Genomic DNA, 19,074 nt, shown 5'->3' on the forward strand with positions numbered 1-19,074 from the left:
ATTTTCTCCCATTCCGTAGGTTTTCTTCTTGTTTTACTTATGGTTTCCTTTGCTGTGCAGAAGCTTGTAAGTTTCACTAGGTCCCATTTGTTTATTCTTGCTTTTATTTCTTCTAGGAGAAAATTTTTGAGATGTATGTCAGATAATGTTTTGCCTATGTTTTCCTCTAGGAGGTTTATTGTATCTTGTCTTATGTTTAAGTCTTTGATCCATTTTGAGTTTATTTTTGTGTATGGTGTAAGGGAGTGTTCTAGCTTCATTGTTTTACATGCTGCTGTCCAGTTTTCCCAACACCATTTGCTGAAGAGACTGTCTTTATTCCATTGTATATTCTTGCCTCCTTTGTCGAAGATTAGTTGACCAAAGTTCCCTACATCTACTTTCAAAGCCTCTCATTGTTTCAGCATGGTGGCAAGCATGTCAGGCACACACATGGGTGGAGGGCAGCGCAAGCCCTGGAGTAAACAGGAATACAGAGAGCCGGTAAGGAGGGAGAACCGCACAGTCCCAGGACTGGGCTGAGGCCCACTGTCGGCAGGGGGTGGAAAATGCAAGTAAAACCAAAACCAAAAGGCTGAACTCAAGCAGATGTGACAGGCCGATTGGCCACCACACCCGCCTGTGGACACACAGGACCCAGGAGTGGTGCCTGGCAGTCGAGCTCACGCTAAGTAAGGTGTGACGGCAGCAGCTCTTTTCCAGTATGTGATTTAATCAAGCCCTCTCTGCTGTGGTTTCACAGTAATTTAGATTTTCAGTTAAAGGGAAAGGCAGGAAGCAGTCTACTTGGCTCAAAGCCAGCAACTCTGAGTTCCATTCCCAACACTGCTCCTGCTGACCAGATGGACAAATCCCTGACCTGTTTCCTGTGTGGGTGTCAGGACCGTCCTACAAGCCGACAAGCCCCTCAATAACAATAACAGCAGCTGGCCTTGGCTAAGAACCTACCAATGCCAGCGCCCGATATGCAACTCAGTTAACCTCACAACCACTCCAGCAGGTGGATGTTATTCAACACACCCAGAATCTGACCACTTCCCCTCATTCCCCTGCCACCATCTGGGTCCAGCCTCCATCCTGTCTCACCTGTGCACTGCACAGCCTCTTGCTTGGTCTCTCTGCTCCAGCCCTTTCCCTCCCCCCATAGCTATTCCCCATCACAACTGCCAAGGTAATCCTGGTAAACCTGAAGTCAGATTAGGTCACTCTTTTACGTTTTCAAATCCCCTTTCCCTCACCCCCGAACATGGCTTCCCATGTTACCCAGAACAAAAGCCCAGGTCTGTGCAATGGCCTACAGAGCCCTCCGGGATCTGCTCCCGCTTTCCTCTCTGATGACATTGACTAGCCCCATGGCTCACTCTACTCCAGCCACCCTGGCCTCCTTGCTACTCTTCCAGCACACCCAGGTTCCCCCCTCCTCTGGACCCTTGTACTGTTGTCTCTATATAGAATGCAAATCCGTATCGGATAAATGGAAATCTAAATGCCTCCCCTAGCCCCTTTAGGTGTTTGCACAAATCTTACTTTATTGGTGATGCCTTCTCTGACTCCCTTACTTAAAATTGCAGTCTTAGCACTTAGAACTATCTATTTATTTATTGTTTACTGTGTTTTGCCCTCTTCTAGCTCCATGAGGGGAAGAATTGTTTTGTTCAAGGCTACAGCCACATAGTAGGCACTAAACAAATATTTGTTGAATCGAATGAATCGATGAAGAGTCTAAGGGACTCACAGAGGCAGGGAGGACAGTGCTAGGGACCAGACACAGGTCCCATCTGACTCAGAAGCCTGTACTCCATACAGGGCACTGGAAACCCTTCTTCCACATCCCTGGGGCTGCTAGAGATGTAGGAGGCATAAGATAAACATTTGAACTGATGTAAGTCTACTGACCTTCTTCTGTTCTCTTCTCTACCCAGGAGAGGTGGTCACCTTAGACACTGGGCCCAATCCACACTGCTTCCTAACTGCGCAGAGAGCATGACCTTCCAGGCAGTGGGGCCCACTTCCCTTGTCCACCTTCCAATCCTGCCTTGAGATCCCCTGCAGCCAAAAAGCATCAGGTCCACCCACAGTCCTAATGCAACAGGCGGGGCATCGCCTGACAGGCTGTGTAGTTGTAGCTCAGTCACTAATCTCGGCAAGAGGCCTTCTGCAAATTACCTTCAACTGCAGCTGCAAGGACAGCATGGGTCCAAGCCAAGCTCTGCTGCATGAGTGCTGGAGAGGGTGGAGGGGCTCCTGAAGCCCCAGCAGGAGGCTGGGGAGGGAGGACCTGGAGGGGTTACAGCTTGGGTTAGCTAGAAGTGGAGCAGCAGCCCCAAAGGATGAGTGCAGTCCTGTCAGGACCTCCCCACCTGCTCCCCTCCCTCTGCTGAAAAAGTCTTTGAAGAGGTAGACCGTTAGCTAGGGACTGGCAGGCTTTCTTTATACCCCACGTTGAGATCTCTGTGTTTTTCATTAAGTGAATTAATAAGATAAATAACAAGCTTAGAATAGCACTGCCACATTGTGCGGCTGACATTTCTGTAGCAATCATCATAATGAGATTTAATTGCTATATTTTCCTGACAACAGCCGAAAGCTCAAGAAGAGTGCTGTCAGGTAAGGAATGTGAAGATCAAATCTACATATGCTTTAGAAGAGCTTGAGAAGCATCCCTATGAGCTCCTCTCTGTATGTCTGATACATACATATGCTTTAAAAGCTGTTTTTTAAAAATATTTATCAGCCCAGAAAGTGCTAAAAAATAAGTAAGACGAGGCTGTAAGCTTGGCAGCCAGGGATCTGGATTTAATTCTTTTCATATCTCTATTGAGATGTTGAAATGGTTATTCTGCCTGAGATAATTACAGTTAGATTGTTTTTATTATGGTTATGCTAATTATCAGAATGTTATATTATTTAGAATGACTATGTCTATGAAAACAAAAAAAACTTTTTAAAAGCAAATAAGCAGTGTAAATCTCAGGTCTGACTACATTATTGCTATGAAGAAATGCAGCAGACCTCAGGAGAAAAAAATGACATATGTCTAATAATCAGTGAGGAAATGGGATAAAAAGAAATGTTAGGGCAAGTGCAATTTAATGTTAATGAGAATGCAGAGGCTAAGTAACTGTGCTACCTGTGTACCGTGGTAGCTGACTAGAACTTTCAGCTGAAGACGTGAGCATCTGAGAATTTATCCCACAAACTAGACCCATGAAAAGAAGAGAGAAAGCCGGAGAGTCGGTGTGGGATGGTCACGTTATCGGCACTGCTCGATTCAAGTCTACGCTTTGTTCGTTTTTGAAGATAACTTTCTCATCTTTGAGATGCAGCACCACAATGCCTTTTCAATGAGAAAGGAATGGAAAAAAAAAAAAGAATCTTGTCACAGCACTCAGTATCAAGCCTCACACAAACGCCCACTCACTGCAGTGCGAGAAACAATCTTTCTCAAGTCAACTCCAACGGATGTCACCCCAAAGCCCCTCCCCAAGTCACTGAAACAAGTACTTTTCTGTAATGCAAAGATCCTGCAGGATACACAGCTGACAGGCATTTTGTTCTGTTTTGTTTCCTTCCAGAGAGAGAGGCCCTCGGGTGAGTGGCAGGGTGTAACGCCGAGCTCTGAATGAGCTGCGCATTCTCCAGGCAGGAGTCCAGTTGAGCTCTTCAAAGGAATGTGTTTCTAAAGAATGTTTAAGTAAGCTTAGGGAGCAACCTGAATTGACGGTGTGTGTGCTCTATTTGCTAAAAAGGCCTCTCCTTTCTGAATGCAAATGTAGATCCAGCCCCACCAACCTAAACCGTGGAGGGGAGACACAAAAGACTTTTTGCTGAAAGAAAGTTCTCGTCTGTTTTTATAAGCATGTGCTCCTTAAAGGGCAAAACACTGGAAATACTTAGGAATCAGGCTGGTGCTTCCATTAGAGAAAACAATGAGACAAGTCTAAGCGCTGATTTTGTAGGGAGGATTTAGGTACCACGTGAAGAGAAGTCAACCTCTGGAAAAGAAGCACTCCGATCGTCATGCATTCTGCAATCATGATGCGGGAAAAGCAATTCCTAAGAAAGAGCCCCAAATGCAAGCCCCATCTTGATGCACATTCACAGCAGTCTTTCTAATACAGTAAAAGCTGTGCTCTTCTGTGCCGGAAAAAAAAATATGACTAAGCTGGGTACAGTCCTCTTCTGACTTTGCTAAGTGTGTCCCTATTGTCTTTATTACTTACTCAATCCATTGCCTTGGCCTGAAATCAATGCGGTTGAATCTAATAAAACAAGAATCAACAGAAACTTAAACTGTGACCCACAGGCCTGCTACATGACCTTGTCTACGATTAATGCTCAAAGCCATTAAAAGCATCATTGCTCTAACAAGAATATGTACTTGTGTACCATTTCCAAACTGCTTTCCCATGCCACATCCCCACTAGGACCTGGGAGATGGTTGCTGTGCCATTACCCCTATTACCCGTGAGAATGCTCAGAAGAGATGCGCCTGGTGACGGAGCCAGGACTTTCCCATTTCCAGCTCCTATTCATTTTTTTTTTAATGATGTATTATTAGTTTATTACTTCATATAATGCCCATAATAACTATGGTGGAGTAAGTGGTACATATTTCATTTTACAAATAAGAAAATTAGAAAATGTTAATGGTATGTCTAAGGTAACAGTTAATAATACTAACATGATGAGGGTGCACTGAAAGAGATCCCCCCAGATAGGACCGGTGGGATTGTAAACTCCATAAACTTTCTGTTGGAAATGTGGCAATATGTTTCAAAAGTCTTTTAAATATTCATATATTTTTATACAATAAGAATATTCCTGTTAATTTTCCAGATGAATTAAACATTTTTAATTCCTATTCATTTTTAATGCAAGTTTTTTCTTAAAAGTATCCCAGGACACTGTTAACAGCTGGACTGCCTGGAAGACAAATGCACTGCAGACTAGAGGGTGAACAAACTCTAGGCCCAGATGCTCAGAGACTCTTCAGAGTGCGGTTCTGCAGAGGCTCTAGGGGTTTCACTGGGCCCTTCGTGCCTTCCCCCTTACTCGCTAGCTTGCGCTGCATCTGTCTCCCATGTGGGATGCAGCCTTGAGGCCGGAAGCTTGAGGAATCAAGGAGCGCACAGTAACAGCGGTGAATGGGAAACCAGGCTAAACTGAAGACAGGTGTGGATGGGAAGGGGACCTTGGGAACTTCCTCCAGATTACCCAGGCCAGTGCAGCGGGGTCTCAAGAGCCCTGGGTGGCTTGCTCCTTGTCTAGGACTAAATCAGGGAAGCAGGCTACATCAGTGTTTCTTACCATGCACTACTGGCAATTTGAACAGAAACATTTATGCTGTATGACTGTCCCACACGACCCAGGCTGTTGCATCCCTGATTTCTAAGTGCTAAATACCAGTAGTACACACTCCCCACCCAAGCACCGAGGCCTCCACCCCCTGGTTGAGAACCACTGGACTAGATAATTTCTAGGACTTTCCACGCTTAAAATTTCCCAAGTCCAGGATGGCATTAGGTGTGAAAGTGCTCTGAGGTGGCAAAAAAGCTACAAACACACAACTATCAATGATGAAAACCACACAAACACAAAACAACAACAACCCCCCCCCCAAATCTGACTATCTAGACCTGCCTAGATAGGGGTTTATTTTTGTCCCATTTGAAGAAGCCCTGAGGAAGACAGTCTGAGGTGGGCAACAGTTCAGCAATACCCTCAGGGACTGAGATTCCTTCTATTTTTTTTTTTAATTAACTAATTTTTTTACAGAGGTACTGGGGATTGAACCCAGGACCTCGTGCATGCTAAACATGCACTCTACCACTGAGCTGTACCCACCCACCCTTTTATTTTTGTATTTCACCATTCTCACATTTGACGGCTTTTATCCTATGATCAGCTCATGATGTCAAAATGGCTGCACTACCTCCAGCTGTCACATCCAGGTTCCAGGCAGGAAGAAGGCAAAAGGCCACAGACTTTTCCCACTTCTGGTATGTATTTTCATTCAGCAGACTTGGTTTTATCTACATCTTGCAGCCACCCCTGACTAGAAGGTGGTTAGGAAAGCTGAACACTCGGATTTCTAGGCTCTATAGCATAGAAAGGTGACAAATAAGGTGGCTGGGAATGGACCTTGAGAGAGCCTGCCTTAACTGTCTGCTACAGAAATCTTTATCCAATTGTGTGTGTATTCCAAAAAGAAGCTAACTTATATTTTATATTCAATAATGCTGAAAACCATTATTAATGAAGGGTCCATGCAGGAGAAAAGCCCTGTAGGAGTTAACTTATCCTTGCCTATTCTAATTCAAAGCAGAATCCATCTAACCCACAGCCAACTGAACTCCTCAACAGAAACTATGACCAAAGAGTATCCTCACCTTGGTCACCATATCAGATTAGCAACTTTGAAATTATCTGCTTTCACCTCTCTGCATAACAGGTTTCAACAGAAGACTTCATATTATTCTCTAAAACATCTCTCTTCCTTTTTCTTTTAACCTGGATGAATCTCCAAAGAATTATGCTGAGTGAAAAATGCCAAAGTAACCAAAATGTCATCTACCATATGATTCCATTTGTATAGCATTCTTGAAATGACAAAATTATACAAGTGGAGAACAGATTAGTGGTTGCTAGATTTTAAGGAGAGGATAACGTCCTGTATTTTGTATCAAAGTCAGTATCTTGTTGTGATACTGTGCTGTGGTTTTGCAGAGTGTTACCATTGGCAAAATTGGGTTAAAGTGTGCTTGGGGTTTCTCTGTATTATTTCTTTTTTTAAACTGAAGTATAGCTGATTTACAATGTTGTGTTAGTTTCAGGTGTAAAGCAGAGATTCAGTTATATACGTGTATATGTGTATATGTGTGTATGTGTGTGTGTATTCTTTTTCAGATTCTTTCCATTATAGGTCATCACAAGATACTGAATATAGTTCCCTGTGCTGTACAGTAGGTCTTTGCTGTTTATCTATTTTATACAGTTTGTATCTGCTAATCCCAAACTCCCAATGTATTCATCCCCCAACACATCTCTCTTCTTAAAAGCAAAACAAAACCATAAAAATAAATAAATAAATAAATAAATATATATATATATATATATATATATATATATATATATATATATGACTAAAAAATATTAGAGGGAAAGTTCACTATCCTTATAGACTGATGTTTGAGCCAAGTATTGTAACTACATACTGCAGACCTGGTAGACATATAAGATTTATACATCATACCCTAGATTGCCACATGTACCTGGATTGCCTTAAACATAGCAGGGGTGTTACATCTTAGTTAAACCACTATTTAGCTCTCTTATCTTCCTCTTTACAAGTATCAACATTTTTGGCAAATATTTAGCTCCTTAACTATAGAAAAGCAGGAGATAAATACAAATGCCTATACTAAACTGTTTACAAAGTAAGTGACAGAACATCTGGAATTGGCTTCAAAATAAACCAAGCAGGTGGGAAGAGAAAAGTAGAGGGGCCAGTAGATAAAACAGAATTGACTGTAAGTTCCTAATTACTGAATCTGGGAATGAAATATGTGTGGGTGACTCACACTAGTCTCTCTCATTTTGAAACTGTCACAACAGAAAAGTTGGCTTTTTTTTAATAGCTCTGGAACAAATACTGATATATCCTTCATGGATGAACCTCAAAAAAAAAGGTGAATGAAAAGTAGCCAAACATAAGAAACACACACTACATGATTCTATTTATATGGGATGTTTAGAAAAGGCCAATGTGTAGAGGCAGAAAGAAGACCTATGGCTGCCTGGAGCCAGGGGTGGGAGTGAGGACTGACTGCGAATAGGCACAAGCGAACCATGAGCAGTGATGAAAATGTTCTCAAACTGCTGTGGCAACGGCTGTACAACTGTGTAAATTTACTAAACTATATATGGATAAATTTTATGGTATGTAAATTAGACCTCAACAAGCCTATTTTTAAAATAGCTCTGAAGAACAAGAGAGAGAAATGCATCCACTGTTACTTGTTAGTGCTACACTTAGGAAGATAAGACTGGGAGTGTTAAAAAAAAACCCACAATCTTAACAAAAGGACACTTTCCAAGGATTTCAATGGTTCTGAACTAACATCACAGAAAAGCAGCATCTAGTCAGACATACCATTTCTTGAAGCCTCCCTACAAAACTGAAAATGAGAAATAAAAAAAGAAAAGAAGCAAACAAGGTCTGTAATTGGTGTGGCTGAAGCACAGCCCGGTCCTTCTGCAGAGCAGGAATTTACCAGACCAGGAGGACAAAATTAGAACCCTCAGTTCACAAAGCAGGAGGCGAGGGTGGAGGGTATAGCTCAGTGGTAGAGCTTGTGTTTATCACGCACAAGGCCCTGGGTTCAATCCCCAGTATCTCCATTAAATAAATACATAAATAAACCTAATCACCTACCCCCCAACAAAAAAAAAGGTTAAAAAATGAAACAAAGTAGGAGACAAAAAGAACAACAGATGCAGAATAAATAATGAATAAGCAAAAAAATGAATGTAGTTTAAAGGCTGTAATTTAATTTTGAGTATCCTAAATTATCAGCTTGTGCCAGCAACATTTTTGTCTAACTTTCAGGAGATTCTAATCCATTCACAATCACCTACATGCAATCTGATTAACCTAATCAGATTAAACCTACCCTAGTAAGGAAAATGAATTTGAAACTTCATTTTCTTTTATAAAAAGAAAGTATCTCCAATGAGTTAGAAGTCACATCAAAACAGAATAAAGGAAGCTGTAAGGTCAACCAGAGCAGGGACATTGTGTTTGGGTAGCAGCTGTGTCTGCTGCAAAGTGAAAAGTAAAACAACTTTAATTTTTCATCAATATTGTCTATCAAACAATAAACGCTAGAATTTATACTCAGATGTTAGGACAAACCTCTCACCTACAGACCTCATACGGTTCTCAAATTCTGAAACTTAGTTTGTTGTCACTTGAAAAATAAATGGTGGGATTTAAATTTTAAATTTCCCCAGGCACATTCCTCTAAAGGGAAAGATGGATTTCCTCGGCCTGGGCGCAGATAGCACCAGGCTTCAGGTCGTATCTCTGCCCACATCCCTAGTTCACACACTGACTTCAGTTAGCGTCCTGCAGGCTTCTTATAAACAGGATCCTGGCTGGTGACCTACTCTGCCCTCTGACAGCCCTTAGCCACTTCAGCAGAACCTTATGTTCTGAGTACCCTGGATGATCCCCCGCCCCGTCATACACAGAATTCTGTACTGTTATTCATTCAAATATTGTCTTCCCAAATGAAACTCCTAAGTAGTTACCAAAAGCCAAAACCAAAACCAAAACAACAAAAAAACCCCACTTGCTAACAATCCCTCTCTCGTGTTCCTGAGACTTGCAGAAGGACAATTCCAGACTTTGCATGTTCAACAGGCTTAGTAAGATGTCCTGAAGACCTGAGGCCGCCACCAGTTAGCTCCAGGATTCTGTCCCTTGGGGTTGCACCGAGAACACACACTGGTCTGGGGTCGGCAGCCCCGGATTCCAATCCTGACTCCACCACTATTAGACATTAGAACATGGGCAAGCCAAAAACTGTTTGAGCCTCAGTTTCTTCACAAAAAAATGGACTGAAGAGGGTTGTAACCTCTAACTCGAAGGTGGTTGAAAAGATTAAATGAGATAAAGAGAAGGTGTCCTAGACAGCAGGCAGGACAGGCTGCGGTTCAATAAACGTGAGCTGAACGCAGTATAATTAGAGGTCTGAATTCCTGTACAGCTCTGGGAGAGAGTTTCAGGTTGACCAGTAAAAAGCACTGTTGTGTCATCCTGTAGTAGAAAAATGAGCCTGTAGAAGACTACTGGAAAATACCATGAGAGCAGGGCCTCTCGTTCCCTGAAGCCCCAGTGGGAGCTACCTATAGAATTGTTGAGCCAATTCCATTTATTTCTCCCTGTCAGAGTCTGGGGCAGGATACAGGCTGGCATCTACCTGCTCAGATGTGAGTCCAGACAGATCTGGACCTGGTTCCACCCTGGTGCTACCTGGAAGGATGAGGTCCTTTTGGGTTTTGCAGGCAGATCCCTCCTCCCCTTCTGTGCAAGAGATTTCTGCAACAGCCTCCTCCCATGACACAAATCTTGAAGTTAGACCAGCTCCACCCCCACTGAAAGCCACAGGGTTCCTGCCAAATCCCATCCTTAGGATGGTTGCGGACTTCTTATCAGCTGCCAAATGTTTCCAGGCTGGGCCCCAAACCAGCAATCAATTTCCTCTTCCCACATAGTGATTTATCTAATATTCTCTCTGATGTCACAATGCGTTTCCTAACATCAGCCCTCATGGGTGGAATCCAAACAATAACATGCAGGGAGAGGCAGGTGCTGCTCTCTAAGGCAGGGTGGGGGTGGGAGTGAGGAGGGGGTGGGAGGGTAAGGGCAGTGTGGGTGTTGGGGAGCAGAGTGACCTGTAAACTAATCCTCCTAAAAAGGGCAGCATGTCCACACCGCCAGGGCCTCTGGAGAGGCAAGAGAGATTGACTGCAGGAGACAAGAGAGAATCTTACACGAAGCCACTCTTCCAATTGGGCAGCTGCTGCACGTAATCCAGAAGTTCCCCGACCAGCACAAGCTCAGTTGTTTGGTAATTTGGGTTGACATTTATAGTCTTTCTGAGTCTGGAAAATACTGCTTGGAGAACTGTGACAAAGACTCTCTCCTAAACAGACTTAACCTTGGCCCCCATCTTTGCCCAGCCTGCAGAGCCCAGTATGAGCCAGAATCCTGCTTAGTCAGTTTAGCACCCTTAATACATCCCACTCTTAATATCTGATCACCCTCAATATCTGATCAAATTCCTCATCATCCACCATCCTTTAGGTGATACCTGATCACCCTGGCCTGCCTTCAGCAAGAATCTTGTTTAGCCAGTGTTCCCCTTCCTTGATGTCTCCTCTTAGTAATCCTCGCCACCCTCCAACCTGCTCCTTGGCTATAAATCCCCACCTGTTCTTGTCGCATTCAGAGCTGAGCCGATCTCTCTCCCCGCTATAGCAGCAGTCTTAACAACCTATCACAATAGTCCTCTGAGTCAAATCTTTCTTACCATTTTAACATGTATCATGATAATCTTTTCTTTAACAATGGTTAGCAGGTTGAATGGTGGCCCCCCAAAAGTTATGTCCCTGTCCTAAGACTGGGAACTTGTGAGTATGTGACCTTCCATGGCAAAAGAGTGGATATTACTTTTTTGGGCCCTAAATGCAATCACAAGTATCCTTATAAGAGAGGCAGAGGGATCTTTGGGACATAGACACACAGAAACACACAGAAGAGGAAACAGTGATGTGAAGACAGAGGCAGAGACTGGAGTGATGTGGACTCAAGCCAAGAAGTACTTGCACCCACAGGGGCTGGAAGAGTTAAGAACAGAACCTGCCCTCGAGCCTCTGGAGGGAGCTCGCCCATGCCAACACCTGGATTCTGGGCTCCTGGTTTCCAGAACATGAGAGAATAAATTCCTGTGGTTTTATGCCATCCGGTTTGTGGTCATTTATTATAACAGCCACAAGAAACTTATACAGTGTAGAGGGAATAGAAGTATGTCTTAGTCCATTTGGGTGGCTATAACAAAATACCATGGACCGGGCAGCTTATAAAGAACAGAAATTTATTTCTCATGGTTCTGGAGGCTGGGAAGTCCAGGATCAAGGTGCTGGCCGATTAAGTGTCTGGTGAGGGCTTGCTTTATTTCATAGACGATGCCTTTTCTCTTTGTCCTCACATGGTGGGAGGGACAAGGGAGCTCTTTGGGGCCTCTTTCAGGCACTAATTCCATTCACGAGGGCTCCACCCTCATGTCCTAACCACCTCCCAAAGCCCCACCCCCAAAGACCATCACATCGGGTGTTCAGTTTCATCATGTGACTTTTGGGGGAACACAAACCACAGCAAAGTGAGAAGTGGGTTTGGCAGGCAGCTAAAGTACTAAGGAGCAATATATTCAAACCGACCACTTGACCTGACATTTTTACATAAACTTGAACTATTTTTGTAATAAAAACCAATCATTAAAGCCATAAAACACAAGAGTATGTGACATTAGGGGGCTGGGGGAGAGTGAAGATATAAGAAGATACCATGCAGGTTAGAAAGGCACCTGAGGTGACCTAGAACTTTAGCTGCTATTTCTCAACCTGAAGAAATAAAAGTTAATGTGACCCCCAAATGTACTCACACCCAAATGTACACACACTCATTCAAGAAAACAAAAAGGTGTCAAACGGTCCAGTTCTAGAAGAAGGAGCATGATGTGGGGAGGGTCTGTTCTAGAATCTGAACTCCTGCATCCGGACTGCTTTCACATTGAGGAACACGATTTTCTTCACCTGGTTTAAAGACGTTCACTACCCATCACAGGAATGAGACTAAGCATGAATTGATACTTTCAAGAAAATAAGATGCCATAAAAATATATCTTTTCAGGAAAATGGAGTGAGAAATACAAGCTCAAGAATAAGAAGTGGCGAGTGACTAAAGCAGCCGTCTAGCAGGGTGTGCATTGTCCTCTGCAGCGGGCAGGGGCTAGGGAGCACCGGTGGCCGCCACATGTTCACACAGGAGTGCAGCCGCCCGAGTTAACAAGCAAACCTCACCCTGTAATTTCTGCCTGGTCACCCGGTGTTAGGAGCCTAAGAAGCAGAACAATAAACTGTCAAATGATCCTTTATAAACAAGGCGCCACTCAAGCCACCATAAAGGCCAGGAGGCAGAGACGAACGTGGCAGCGCTGTCTCCTGTTACCCCCTTTCACAATCTGTGCTCAGGTCAGACCGCTTGCTGGGCCCCCTTCTCTCTCCCCACACAGGGTTTTGCCTCCCTCTCCTGTGGTCTTTCCAGAAATGCCCTCCCTTCTGTAGTTCCTGCCAATGGAAATCCAAACTTAGGGTCCCATGGCAGCCATAACAAACTGCCACAAACTTGGTGACTTAAGACAACAGCAGTTTATTCTCTCAAGGGTCTGGAGGCCAAAACTCCAAAACTCCAAAACTGAGGTATCGGCGAGCCTGTGCTCCCTCTGGAAGCTCTTAGGGGAGAATCTCGCCCGTGCCTCTTGCAGCTTTGGAGGGCTACAGCATCCTCAACCCTTTTTCCAAATAAGGGAACATTCATAGGTCCCAGAGATTAGGATTTGGGGACCAGTATATTTTGGGGGCCAGCATTCTAGTGAAGACGCAGGCCGAGCTGAGCTATCACCACTCACTGGAAGCCTTCCCAGGTCTCACTGTCAGCCTCAGAGGATGGTTTTTCTGTCCTCTCACAGATACACCCTGCAGCTTCTCCAGTGTCCACTGAGATCAGCCAGCCTGCTGTGTCTACAAAGTGGGGCCTCCCGGGGCAGGCGCTCACCAGGCTAAGGAGGAGGAGGTAATTATGTATCCTCATCGCCGCTGCCACCAAGCTGTGTGACAGTCACCTTCTGTGCCTGTATCTTGAGGGAAAGGCTTGTGTCTTCCTCACCTTTGTACCTGCTGCCTCTCACCACAGTTCCTCGGAACAATAATAGGTGTTTAATTGACAATCAATGTTTGTCAAACAAAAGAATGAATATATCTGTACCACATGAACTGTGTTGTTGTGTATATTGCTACTCGTGGGGAGGAATCCGTGTTCTGCACAATGCTCTGTGGGGAAGATAAATATTTACAGGGCTTTCACCCATTTAACCAACAGTCTCTGTCAGTAACTCTGTGAAGCTGATTTAATGACTCAGGAACGGGCTGATAACCACAGCTTGAAAAACACTGACCCAGGTGATTGCTATGGTCTTTTTCAGCGCTGACTTCTATCATAACTAACAACTGGAAAAACAAACCGGCATGCCATCGAACTATGCAGATCTGATCAGGCAAACAGCTATGATCAAGGAAAAATGCCTAAGTCAGTGCAAGGTGCTTGGAAGGCACTGGACAAAATAAAATGTGAACCTTGGGTAGCATATTTCAGTCAGGTTGTCTGCAGGGAAGACATTTGTTAAACCAAAACACAAACCCATTGGACAGTACAGGCCACATAATGCCTGAGTGGCAAGTGGTCCTAAGAGTTCTGATCACTTTGGATGGATTCCCGCATCCTTCATCCTTCATCATTTGGATCAGTTCCCTAATCTCTAAGCCTACTCAAATCCACCCCAAGCCACCAGGTCTTCATAAAATTCTCATAAAAATATTTAAAAAGCGCCATTCTTTCAAATAACTTTCACGTTTCTTCTCTTTTCTTTTGGTGGCAGGGAGGTAATTAGGTTTGTTTATTTATCTATTTAATTTATTTTTTAAATAGAGGTACTGAGGACTGAACCCAGGACTGCGTGCCATGAACTCTACCCCTGAGCTGTACCCTGCCCCCTTCGAGTAACTTTCAAATTACCATTAGATACAGAAACTTCCACATACCTGCAGCCTCCTCCGTTCTGCTCACTCCCCTAGCTGCACCCCCACCCCTCGCTCTCAGTGGCTGTTCAAATCCCCATTAAATGTTATTGGATACAATCTTAAGGTATTCTCTTTGCTTAATGATATTTTTATGTTGAGCTGGGAAACCAAAAAGCTTATAAGATTTAAAAGGATGAACTTCTAATAATAAAACTTAAGGCACAAGGGAATGTATAGACATTTTAAGGGAAATCCTTTCTGTACCCCTTCAAAACATGCCGGCTGGGAAGCCAACTCTACCTACTTGAAAGTGAGCCAGCCCTGGTTACAGATACATCAACCCACGGGCAGCTGGCATCCTTAATAATGAACAACTTCCTTCTATTCTGTCAAGAGTGGAGACAAAGACAGGATTCAGGGGCACTCAAATTGAATTATTGTCTTTGTTTAAACCTTCCCTCTCAGGCGGAGCTGTCAGCTGCAGCAGCCAGTCCAGGGAAGGAGAAGCTCTCAAAAGCAAAGATGTTCAAGTGCCAGGCAGCCAACACATGGGGTTCCACCTCCACTTCCTGCCCAGCCCTGTGGCCCTGAGGCCCCGCCAGAGGCGATGCCTGGGGCATGGATGGCCTGAGGATTCACACCGGGATAAAGGACACAAGTCTCCACCAAGGCTATCAAACAAACCACCTCTAAAACAGAACTTTCAAATTGCTGGTCGTGGCCCATTTGTGGGTCATAAAAATAAGTTAGTGGGTCATAAGCAGCGTTTTAAAGAATGAAACAGAACTGAGAACACCAGAATGTACCACATGTATTTTGGGAAACAACAGTTTCACTTGTATGTGTTTATACGTGTATGTGTATGTACTGGGTCACTATGGAAAATGTATTTCTTGTACTGGGTCACAGACAAAAGTTGGAAAGCCAGTATTCTTGAGCAAAAATCAAGTATTCAATCCAAAGAAATAATAAAAATATAACCGACATTTCTTTTGGAATGTCAATAATTATCAAAAGTACATTGGACAGTGTCTACAAATCAAGTCAGCCTTTCCTAAGCATAGTTCTGGGGTCCTAAGATGTGTTTTCAGAGATCTGAGAATTCTTTCTTTTTTAATATCTTTCTTTTTAAATTGAAGTATAGCTGACTTACAATATTACATTAGTTTCAGGTGCACAACATAGTGGTTTGATATTTTTATAGATTACGCACAGAGATCTGAGAATTCTTGATGAGAATTTTCACATTTTGTGTTCTTAATGAGAATCTAAGCTGAACATATTCAGAATCATCTGGATGTTTCCCTCATAACTGTATTAGGTCATTTGGTTTAAATGTTCATGTTTGCATTTGTGTTTACCATCTAATGTAGGTAGGTGGATTGCTGAGAACAAAACAGAAGCAGGCTTCATCTAGCAATGCTCTACTGATACACGTGAAGGCCAGGCCAGGTCAAGGCACGCGGTGTGGTGGGGTCTCAGTCACCTGAACGGAGATGATAGGTGGGAGAGCTGAGTTATCGCCGAGCATCTCTGAACAAGGAACCTGGGCCACAGCACTCACTACCCAGTCAAGGAGCAAACACTGTGGGTCCCATCTTTGTCTACATCGACTTGCAACAGTGTCTTCAAGGTAAATATAAAAGTAAATGTAATGAAGTGAGTGATTTTCACATATCACAAAATAAAGGGACTAACCTAATGTTTTACAAGTTACATAGCTAATTTCTTGTACATTTCCTATCACGTTGCTGAAGATAATTTTTTTTCTTCCAGTGTGTCTTAAAGTTAAACTTGGTGGGAGGGGACGAGAGCATGAGGACTACACTTATGGGTTACATATCACATCATCCCACACATAATTCTTGATCAGTAGAGAGAAGTTGGGCCACAGAAAATATCAAGTGGCAGGTGAGCCATCTTGTTTTTTTTATTTGACTGTGAAGTGCTTTATTGAAGTTGTTTTGTGGCTAATTCATTTCTTTAATTATGTTTGCCCCAGAGCAATATTATATGAGTTTATATTCCCAATTATTGGAAGGGGGAAGTCCTAGAGCACATGAGATATTAGAAGGAAGGCAAGCTGAATTGTTTAATTCAGCTAAGAAAAGTTGGTAGTAATGAACACTAAGAAAGAAGGAAATTCAGCAGTATGTGTCCAAAACCTCTAACTATTGTTTGCTCTTTGACTCAGAAATTCCACTTTTAGGAGCTGATTCAAAAGTAGTAACTATGGAGATCAGAAAGGATTTAGTTGCAAGAATCCCAGGGGATTGGTTAGCAGAGACAGCACAGTCATACAGTGATGCTGATGCTGACGAGATGATGCTGTCTCACTGATACTGAGTATTTACTTTATGCAAGACTCTATTCTAACCACTCAACATCTATCTCCTCATTTAATTCTCAAAACAGACCAAGGTAGCGGGTGTTATCATTCTCCCTATTTTACAGGAGAACAGAAGGGGGCACACAGCAGTTAAATAATTTCACCAGCTAATAAGAGGCAAGGCTGAGGGATGAACCCAGAGTCTGACTCTAGGGTCTGTGCTCTTTGGCATTATCCTCTCAACAATCACCAGTAGTCACGTAAAATTATGTAATATGTATGTAATAGAAACATGGTCACAAGATAATGTGATGTGAACAAAGCAGGTTACAAAATATCATCTACTGTAACCCCATTTTTGTAAAATTTTAAAGACTCCCAGGATATATATCAAAATGTAGTAATTACTGGTATTTTTATGTATTTGAATTTTCTTTAATTAAATACATTTTAAAACTTTTTTTTATTAAAGTATAGTAGATTTACAATGTTGTGCTAGTTTCTGGTGTACAGCATAGTGATTGTTTTATACATATATATTCTTTTTCATAAGAAATTTTTAATTGAAAACAACACATCAGTTGAAAAATGCGTCCTAGGTAATCTTATGCTTCAGTTACTAAGATTGCATATATATACAACATCACAGCCAATTTCTGGTGAGGATTAGTCACTCACCTTTCTGCGGCTTTCTACACAAAGGTAAGCCTGAGAAAAGCTTTCTTGTGGGACTTTGATGTAATAGCACTTAACTGTCAAATAAAAATTTAATCACACCGAACTATCTAAGAATTCAGACTCCCCAGGAATCTTTATTCCAGCCCGAATCCAGGGCTCCTGTCTGGCCTGTGACAACAGGCAGGCAGACTGCAGGCAGCACCTGCCTCCCCAGTGACCCCCTTCCCGGCAGACGTGACAGTGCCCAGAAGCGGGGCAGTGCACGCATACAGCTGTCCTTTGTCCACACAGAGAAGTCTAGGCCCTGGAGGCGAGGACTGTGGCCACAGTAAACCCTCTTTTTCCCTTTGAGGAAAGGAGGACGTGGAGGACAATCTGAAGCCAACCAAAAGACCCAGGCCAGGCCCCCTACCTGCTTTGAACAGTCTCGGTGTTTTTCTGTGCTAAGAGCAGGGAATCCCACCCCACTCCACCACAGGCAAGGAAGCTCTTGAGTCCAGCGGCCACCACGTGAATGTCCTGACCCAGCACGATCGAGTCCAACCTCACTCCCAACTACACAGCATTTAACGCTAAATGTAAAGTCCAGACACAGAGTCTAATAGTTCAACATTGTTTCAGATGCTTTTAATGCACCGCTCAAGAACTTGAGACAAACAGAGCTGAGGAACCTCAGTGACAAACAGAGCTGAGGAACCTCAGTGATCGTCGAGTTTCCGTGTTTCTCATCGGGGGCACTGTTGGCATTTGGAGTGGCCCAATTCTTCCCCAGGCCGGGTGGCATTTCGGGATCTAGTATCCAGGGTCCTCAACCATTAGTGCCCCCACACACCACGACTATTTGAAACGCTCCCCCTCAAGATTTCCAAGGGCTCCTGGTTGAGAACCGTTGATCTAATTCATCACCGAGGGCAGAGAAGTTAGTCATTTGCGCAAGGCCACCTACGTTCTAGGGCCAGATCCCATGTCTCATAACACTTAGTTTTGTGCTCTTTCCACTGTACCAAACTCCTCTAGTTATGCTCATTAGATCATGGGACACTTTAAAATTAAGAATAGACTCCATATTTACTGACATATGGCTTCTAGATCTAAGCCTGACTGCATGAACTTTTTTTTTCAATCTTGTTATGGGTATTCTGATAAAAAAGCATAATTCTATTACTATAATTACTCCAAAAGGGCAAAGAAGTGTCTGAACTAACAACCACCAATCAAGATTCAAGGCTTTAGGATTCACTGTGTACAGAACTCATACTGCGAGGAATATCTACACCAGAGAGAGAGAGAGAAATCTGGAAACATGGTCATTTTATTAAGAAAACGTTTCCCTTAAAAATCACCAATTCTGCAAAAAGTCAGGTAAGTGAGTCCTATGTGGGATAGCTTTTACCAAGTAAAACCTTTACTTTGAGTTTTTTTTTAAATCAAGATTCTCTAACTCAACCTAGCACTCATTCTGAACGTGGAGTCTAAACTTACATTTTAAATAATTGTCTTGCTAGTTCTTAAAGGAGCTGTAACAAAATAAGTCCAAGGCACAATATTGTCAACTGAAAAAAATGCACAGTGCAAGAGCTGTGAGTTCAGTTCTACTTGGGGACTTACTGAGGACTATAGCCTAGGAGACAGCCTCTCAGACA

The 19,074-nt window shown here is 43.2% G+C and overlaps 1 protein-coding gene and 1 non-coding gene across 14 annotated transcripts in view; one reads left to right on the forward strand and one right to left on the reverse strand.

Moving 5' to 3' along the window:
- Positions 1-19,074, reverse strand: part of ANKRD6 (ankyrin repeat domain 6) — a 208,980-nt gene that overhangs the window by 142,005 nt on the left and 47,901 nt on the right. The gene's annotated exons all lie outside the window — the stretch shown is intronic.
- Positions 8,331-8,403, forward strand: TRNAD-AUC (transfer RNA aspartic acid (anticodon AUC)). The gene has a single exon. It is a non-coding gene; the product is annotated as a tRNA-Asp (tRNA).

This window comes from Camelus bactrianus, chromosome 8 (assembly GCF_048773025.1).
Source record: "Camelus bactrianus isolate YW-2024 breed Bactrian camel chromosome 8, ASM4877302v1, whole genome shotgun sequence".
NCBI classification, from domain to species: domain Eukaryota; kingdom Metazoa; phylum Chordata; class Mammalia; order Artiodactyla; family Camelidae; genus Camelus; species Camelus bactrianus.